The following is a 9,380-nucleotide window of genomic DNA, read 5'->3' as shown; positions in this document are numbered from 1 at the left end:
ATTACATTTAGCATTTTTAAAGTGCACATACTTAATTTTTATGTATACATTTTTTTTAATGATTGCTTTTATAGAATTAACTTCAATATTGGAACTGTTGTAATTTAGAACAGATAGGTTAAGTTTTAAGAAAACCTTCTTTGTTATGTATACAGTATTGATATGAATTTCATGTAACTGCACATAACTTAAAGTAGCACATTCTGAATTGATAAGCTTTATACTCAAGTGAAAATACTGAAATGAAACAACATTACAGTATAATTTTAATGTAAATTCATGTCTTCTACAACGTTACCATTACCTACATATACAGTTGATTGCTTAGCATGGATATTCCTGAACATTTCTTGATATGTAAATTATATAACTATAATATAAATTATGTCATCGGATTATTTATGAGGTGGCTAAGTGTGCTTCAGGAAGTGCACTACTGCGAGTACCTTCTAATTATGCAGCAAAAACTGCCCAAATATGTATAAACTCAGTAATTCAAGTTATGTAATTGCTTCTGTATAAGAAAAACTATCAATAATCAGACTATCTGTTTCGTCCAACTTCATTCAAGTTAATGCCAACCTCAGACCACGTGACAAATTGTATACCGAGTAAAGACAGATTGTGTGTGGTCACTCACTCAACAGTCTGATCTCCAAAAAAGAGTTGGCTAGTGCATGAGAGTGCTCTAACATGGTGTATCTTTAGACCATGCTTAGAGTAACCCATAATGTACTATGCACAAACCAAGTTATAGTCTTTGAACAGAAAATATGTATTATATAACCTGATCAATTTACATCACAACCACCAGTGTAGATATCATTAGTTTTATGATGCTTGAAATGCTATTATTTTTATCTAATTTTTCCTAAATTTTGTTTGAGGAGGTACTATTCCCTTCATTCAGCCAGAATATACTTGTGAGCTAAGGGGTTTTCAGCATATGTCTATTGAGGCCCTCGTAGTGACAGGGCCCCTTAGGTCACTTGTATTTTCCTTGGCTGAACCAAGGAAAATGAGAATGATCATATGTAATTGTTAATATCTCATTATAATACCAAGAAATGATGAAGTGGTTGGTTGGTTTAAAATAAAAAGTAAGCTAGAAAAGACCATAGTATGTGTGGTACATTGTTATTCTAGTTATAAGTGTGGCTGCCTTATGAATTTAAAGTTTTTTAGGCTTAAGAATACCAATTGTACTTTGAATACTCTTTACAGTTTGTCAAGTTTGGAGACAATAATTTGTTTCCAAATACATGTATACAGGAGGTTGTGAGATGTTGCCATCTTGCAATGTGATATAATTTGCTTTCCAAGTCCAGCCACAGAGGACATTTCTAATGAGTTGAAAATATCTATCAGTCTGTCTGTTGTTTCAATCAATCAAATTTCTATACTATCAATCTTCAGAGCAATGTTCTGTTCAGTAGTGCTGAATGGCTAAAGCACACTGTAGGCGTTGATGAACAAATAAGTCTTCAGTTTTGTTCTGAAACAAATCTTGAAATATTATTTTCTACCTAATCAACATCAACAGATGTTGATTAGGTAGATCACAGATAATAGATACACACATTGCTGCTCTTGATGACATTAGCACCAATCTCAGAATTCTCTAACCCAGAGTACAGCAGTTGGTTTATGGCTAACTTAATTGAATAATTGTATTTCTCATATCTAAAGAGAAGTCTTGTGATGCAAAGGTGGTGATTTCCATAACTTACTGACATAAAACCTAAGGGTGAAATCAGCCTTGTCTGTGTGTCCCACAGAGTTGGTGAACTAGTGAATAAAATCGCTGTCAGTTGCTATCAATGATTGATTACAACAAGAGTTATTCAAATGGAAATTAATCAGTGTTGGTGGTGTATTCAATTTAACTTTTGTTCCAAAAAAAACTTGAACATTTTACCTGAAGTTGTGTTTGGAATAAAAGTTAAATTGAATACTATCACAATAGTTATTGGAATTTCATAAATATTTAATCGATGGACTGTTACATAGCAAACAGCTTTTAGATAAAACGTATTGTTACATACATATGACACCCTCTAGGCGCTGGGCTGATAAAATTACATGTTTTAGATGTTTGTGCAGATCGCTTTGACAGATGTCATGAGGTCAAGGATAGCGTGTCCTGGCACCCTTCTATAGATCGTATGGATAATTTTATTGTCACCACTAGTGGAGCAGTATGGAAAGACTGTCTGTCAACATTGCAGTCCAAATATTAGGGTGACAGGCCTTCCTGCTTGTTAGTGAGGTTAGTCATTGACCCGTTGGTGGATGGTCAATGGGTTACAATGGAGCAAATTGTGAAATGCAGACCAGCAAGTTAACAAACCTACTCGTCATGATTGATGCATGTAGATGCCTTCGTTATTGATGCATGTTTTTGTTTGTTTGTTTGTTTGTTTGTTTGTTTGTTCGTTCGTTCGCAGAGTATTAGTAGAAATGCAATTTAGTCTTCTCCAAAAGTCCCTGTCGTAGAAAGGATGTGCAAGTATTTTCCTACTACCAATGCAGTGGACGAAGATGACATTTATTGTCTTATACACTGCTGCAACATTATAATTAGAGTCCGTTATTGAGATGTACTCACGTTTATACTTATAAAGATTTTTTTGGATGTCGTCAGTTCAGATGATAAACTTCCGTTTGCAAATTCCTTTCTGCTACAAGTAAATAGATGCATATCTCTCCTGTAGCTACATAATGTGTGTTGTAATGTTGTTACGCTTTGTTTGACTCGCGGTATTTGATATACCATACCTTCCATCGTTGCATGGCTTTGTAAGGTAATAAAGCATTATAACTTGTAATATGTCAAACAAAACACGTACATATATATTGTACAAATGTAGTTGATACTTGTACTATTTATCAAGAACTGTCTAGGGAAACAGTACAAGACGACATAAACGAAATATGCAAGTTATACAAAGTTATATAGAATTTTGGAGACACATAACAACTGAAAAAGCAAAACTAAGCATATATGCAAAATTTAAGGTTTTTAAAACCTTAGGTTGAAAGATCGGCCGTTGCGGGCGCTGTTCTCACCCATACGTAAGTACATGTAGTAGGATGTGAAACTAAGTCAAAACTGTTATTAAATATAACGTTTCCATCAGAAATAAAAGCAGTATGTATGTATGCATGTATGCATGTATGGATGGATGGATGGATGGATGCATGCATGTATGGCAATATTTGGGTTGACAAGTCAACCCCCCCCCCCCATTAGTTATATGTCCAGTCCCTAATACATGTATCACCTAACAGTCGCAGTAAAAGTGATATCGTTCGAGAATTCAAAGGCCAACATTTGTGTGTTTACAGTGTATTGACATTTCATTTTATCACGTCCATAACGTGCACTTGACATGCCTTTGAAAGTTCCATTGTAATTAACCACAATCGTGGTACAAGAATTATTGTAGTTGGACAAACAATTATTGAAGACAACTCAACCACAGACAATAAGCAGGTAGGTCATCGATGTGCACTCTTCTAAACAATATATACACATAGCAGACACTCTATTCTATATGCATGTACTTTCCAAGATTCAACTATATTGTACATGTACAGTGAATGTGAACGGGGCGTGGAGGAACACCAGTTATTGTCTTAAATTTAACCTTAGAGTTAGACAGCAGAGTGTAGGTGGGTGGGAAAGTTCATACGTTACTGCCAAACCATAGGCTCACATTTCACGGTTCAAAGAACTTCAGAATAACATCCAGCCAGTCAACGTTGTTATTGCTGTCAAGATCTTCCATGGGTGTTGTTTAGGACATCTCGGGACAATAGAAGAGACTCGCTCTGCTGTTTCTGGTAAGAATATACCATTGAGGTCAGTATATTACTCCAAGATTGAGGTAAACGAAGGCAACCAGTCCCATAGATTATTTATTATTCCTATCAAACTACGTGTATCCATGGATGTATATCATTTTTAGCATACCACTGTGTACGAAGGTGTGTGTTGTGTGTGCATACCATTGAGGACACATGAGGCGCCAAATGTCCACATGAATGGACCTTTGTATTTCCAGCCATTGTTTGGCTGTATACACATTGTCGTATTGTTAACATGCTAGTATTACTAGTACATGTTTTAATATATTTTGCAGACGTCGACGGAGAGAACACATCAACAATGTGCAGACATGGCAAGCGAAGAAAAACTCTTTGAGACACAATCTTTCGAGAAACTGACAGTAGACCTTGTCGACTGTGATGATAGTTTATTAGGATCACGTAGTAACGACACACTACAGGTACGTACGTTTTCAGTTCTTCCATGGCCAGCTATACAGTTTCTTAGTACACGAACTACTACACGTAGTATATGTAATGACCTATTAAACCACATACTTCCTTGTCCGTGATTAAACTGAGATCATTTTATATCGACACTTGTCCAATCCAGATGGTCGGCTGTACAACGACTGTTAGGTGCAATAATTGTAGCGTTTTGCTGCGATTTTGAGGCTTTTTTCGTCTGTTTTGGCGTATAACCCACACCTACCAAAAAAAAGTCGCCAAAACAGACGAAAAAAAGCCTAAAAATCGCAGCAAAACGCTACAATTATTGCAGCTACTCGACTTTTTACCAGTTAGTTCGTACATGCAAAGTTCGTTATCTCTATATGCAATAACTTGTAAATATTGGTCTGACCATGAGTGTATTCTCCCTAATACATGCATGGTTTGACACAACCATGGGGTCGTTTGGTCATTCCATACACATCGCTTACCCCACACAGACAATGACTGTGCCCCATGCCCGAACAAAGACCAGTCTGTCGATGGACCATATACAATGGCAAGCGGTCCCTATGTATATACAAGGGGCAGATCGACGTGTACTCCACTTTGGAAATACCATGCATACAGCATGCATAGTTGATAATTCTATATGTGAGAATAATAAACTCTTCGTTCTTGGTTTATTTTATCAGCAAAGTACTGGTACGTTTCGTGTGATTATTCGACAACCTACATCTGGATCACAACGCCAGTTGAACACTATGGACGACTGGTACTTTGATCCGTTCTACTGCTGCAATTATAACAAATGCTGTATGTGTAAGTATAAACTTTAACCTCTCTCTCCAACGTCTATGGTGTATAAGCATGGATGTATTAGTGAGATCTCCCAGTAATATATCCACAGTATAATTAAAGTGACTGATTTCTATGTTTTGATAAATGTAAATAAACTCTCTCGGTGTTCGGGGTTTTAGTCATGAAAAATTCAGATTCAGCGAGTTCTTAGTCAGACAAAAGCTTGTTCCATAAAATCGAGAGTGAATATTATATAAAAATTGACAGTACTCCTTTTGAGTGGGCTATTACTTATTAGCCGGAATTGACTTCAAGACCAGGGGTATATTCGCACGTATCTGTAACTGCTGTCCAAGCAAATCGAGGTCACTCACACTTTGGGTTGTGATATGTTTGCCAACGTATAGACCGATGGAAGAATTGGTTTACAGATGTCTGGATGAAGGGTTTCATATCTTGTGTTTTTAAAGGTGAAAGAATGTGGTGAAGGATAGTTAAGTGTCTCGAAAACTACTATTACATGTAATACTATTATAGATGCGTCGATGGCAGGATAGAGTCATGTTGTATTGATAGAACGAGTCTCACATCGTCGCAAACCATGGTCTGTTTTACGGCAACGTTCTTAACGAGCCTCCCACTTATATTTCAAAATGTAGTGGTAGAAATAATAACTCTGGCTTGTGCGAGAATGGAGTCTTAGTCTTGAACACTATGTAGAATTGTCAATTTTCTATACGGCAGTAATAAAGTTTATCTAATAATGTAATGTAATGTAATGTAATGTAATGTAATGTAATCTATGTAGAACATTTCTTTCGTATTACACACATTAAATATAAGACTAGTCAACTAATAATGAAACTGTGGTTTCCTCCCTACAGGTTGCTGTCTTTGTCTTTGTCCCCTGTGTTAATTGATATCAAAGACACTGCTTGCACAGTGACGTGTACATAGACATTGATGACAGCCCAGCAGTGGCTTACTGGAGTATGGCTGATACATACATGCCATGATATGCATTGGCTTATATCTTAGCAACGTTAAATTGAAGAATGGAATATGCTACACATCAATTTCATTTGGACTGATGTTTTTTTTATACTTGCGCTCATTCTCACTGCTGAGGATTGGGGTGGGGATTGGCGATTATCACCAGTAAATATCGGTGGTTGAAAATTTCAAACATAGCATCCACGGTTGCATTTACATCGGATCGGAGTAACGTCCATGTACTGACATTTACAAATTTAAACACCACAGTTAAACATGTACAATGTGCGGCTAAAGCTATAGAGAAAACTGTAAATACTTATGAGGTAGTCTACACTACAGTCAATTCACTACGTTGTTTGTTACTAGTATATAGTATTGACCTGAATGTCAAACAACTGTCGTCATGGCAACCCTGACTCCAAGTGAGTTTAGAAAACAATATAACATAAGACTTTGGTAATGTCAGTCGTCTGGTGACCCGATACATGCCCTCCATGTACACAGGCCATGTAACTTATATATGTAATATTAGTTGTCTTAGAGCTTTGTATATTCTTTCTCTGTCAATTCGATAACTGTCCTTAGGGGCGAAATCATTTCAAATCGGTATGTAGTTAATAAAAAAAATAATTCTTTTGTTGACACTTTATTTTGTAGTGTCATGCATTATTATAGTGAAAATTCTTCTATTTCCCAATTTGACGGCATTTCTTTAGAAATATACATTTAAGTAAACTTTAGGGGTACAAATAGATCCATTAAAAGTAAAATAGATTTTGCTAGGATGACATCTAACATGGCTCAACCCCACACCCACACCCTCAAAGTAAGAGAATTTATTTTTTTGTCATGCATTGAACTATTGATTTCTCCCCTAATGACAGTTATGAATACGTACTGCATACTGATTTGAATTGATTGTGCTGCAGTCTGAAACATTTTCAGTTTGGCCAATTTATTTAGAAGGGGGTGGGATCTGAGGCCTGACTAAAAGAATTTAGTATTTTTTTTATCCTACATTGAACTATTGATCTCATCCCTTACTCGAGTAGGTTTTAGAAGATATTGAAATGCAACCTTTGTAACCCTGAATTTGTCATATCCGCGATTAGTAGCACGTTGACACTGTGTGAAATACCAGTATTCAATGCGTCAGTATATTTATGGAGGAGTTCGTCCCTTCTAATATATCTCGACGACAATGAGTTCTACCTCCGATGAGTGTTAATTCTGTTGATGGGTTCAAAGTGTGTAAAGCCAGTTATACATTGATCAGATATCCGTCCATAATCATGTAACTTTGTTTTTCAAATACTAGTATGATTTCTATGAAATTTTAAATAAAATAATATCGAGTGTAAATAAAAAAACCAAACGCAAGTAGTTTCATTATTGTTGTGTGTTTTGTCTATACGGTTTGTATGACCATGGCTGTATTATGGAATCTAACATATCAAAACATTCATAAATTAGTCTAGAATTCTAAACTGGTACAGTAAATTACGTTTTAAATTTCATTACTTTAACCACCACAGTCTGGTAATCCAGACCAGGGTTAGAAACCACCACAGTCTGGTAATCCAGACCAGGGTTAGAAACCACCACAGTCTGGTAATCCAGACCAGGGTTAGAAACCACCACAGTCTGGTAATCCAGACCAGGGTTAGAAACCACCACAGTCTGGTAATCCAGACCCGGGTTAGAAACCACCACAGTCTGGTAATCCAGACTAGGGTTAGAAACCACCACAGTCTGGTAATCCAGACTAGGGTTAGAAACCACCACAGTCTGGTAATCCAGACCAGGGTTAGAAACCACCACAGTCTGGTAATCCAGACCAGGGTTAGAAACCACCACAGTCTGGTAATCCAGACCAGGGTTAGAAACCACCACAGTCTGGTAATCCAGACCAGGGTTAGAAACCACCACAGTCTGGTAATCCAGACCAGGGTTAGAAACCACCACAGTCTGGTAATCCAGACCAGGGTTAGAAACCACCACAGTCTGGTAATCCAGACCAGGGTTAGAAACCACCACAGTCTGGTAATCCAGACCAGGGTTAGAAACCACCACAGTCTGGTAATCCAGACCAGGGTTAGAAACCACCACAGTCTGGTAATCCAGACCAGGGTTAGAAACCACCACAGTCTGGTAATCCAGACCAGGGTTAGAAACCACCACAGTCTGGTAATCCAGACCAGGGTTAGAAACCACCACAGTCTGGTAATCCAAACCAGGGTTAGAAACCACCACAGTCTGGTAATCCAGACCAGGGTTAGAAACCACCACAGTCTGGTAATCCAGACCAGGGTTAGAAACCACCACAGTCTGGTAATCCAGACTAGGGTTAGAAACCACCACAGTCTGGTAATCCAGACCAGGGTTAGAAACCACCACAGTCTGGTAATCCAGACCAGGGTTAGAAACCACCACAGTCTGGTAATCCAGACCCGGGTTAGAAACCACCACAGTCTGGTAATCCAGACTAGGGTTAGAAACCACCACAGTCTGGTAATCCAGACTAGGGTTAGAAACCACCACAGTCTGGTAATCCAGACTAGGGTTAGAAACCACCACAGTCTGGTAATCCAGACCAGGGTTAGAAACCACCACAGTCTGGTAATCCAGACCAGGGTTAGAAACCACCACAGTCTGGTAATCCAGACCAGGGTTAGAAACCACCACAGTCTGGTAATCCAGACCAGGGTTAGAAACCACCACAGTCTGGTAATCCAGACCAGGGTTAGAAACCACCACAGTCTGGTAATCCAGACCAGGGTTAGAAACCACCACAGTCTGGTAATCCAGACCAGGGTTAGAAACCACCACAGTCTGGTAATCCAGACCAGGGTTAGAAACCACCACAGTCTGGTAATCCAGACCAGGGTTAGAAACCACCACAGTCTGGTAATCCAGACCAGGGTTAGAAACCACCACAGTCTGGTAATCCAGACCAGGGTTAGAAACCACCACAGTCTGGTAATCCAAACCAGGGTTAGAAACCACCACAGTCTGGTAATCCAGACCAGGGTTAGAAACCACCACAGTCTGGTAATCCAGACCAGGGTTAGAAACCACCACAGTCTGGTAATCCAGACCAGGGTTAGAAACCACCACAGTCTGGTAATCCAGACCAGGGTTAGAAACCACCACAGTCTGGTAATCCAGACCAGGGTTAGAAACCACCACAGTCTGGTAATCCTGACTATCGTAAATGGACTGGACCAATGGGTTCAAAGTGCAATGTAATATTTAGATCCAATTACTCTTAGAGGAAATCCTACAGTTCATATAAAAAGCCC

The 9,380-nt window shown here is 38.4% G+C and overlaps 1 long non-coding RNA gene across 1 annotated transcript; it reads left to right on the top strand.

Moving 5' to 3' along the window:
• Positions 1–3,737: 3,737 nt before the first annotated feature.
• On the top strand, positions 3,738–6,814 carry LOC144439514 (uncharacterized). The gene is made up of 4 exons (XR_013481109.1): positions 3,738–3,846; positions 4,146–4,292; positions 4,977–5,103; positions 5,967–6,814. It is a non-coding gene; the product is annotated as an uncharacterized LOC144439514 (long non-coding RNA).
• Positions 6,815–9,380: the final 2,566 nt, after the last annotated feature.

The sequence above is a fragment of the Glandiceps talaboti genome, chromosome 8 (assembly GCF_964340395.1).
Source record: "Glandiceps talaboti chromosome 8, keGlaTala1.1, whole genome shotgun sequence".
Lineage (NCBI taxonomy): Eukaryota > Metazoa > Hemichordata > Enteropneusta > Spengelidae > Glandiceps > Glandiceps talaboti.
The sequence above is the reverse complement of the archived record's forward strand: the minus strand, read 5'-3'. Positions and strand labels throughout refer to the sequence as shown.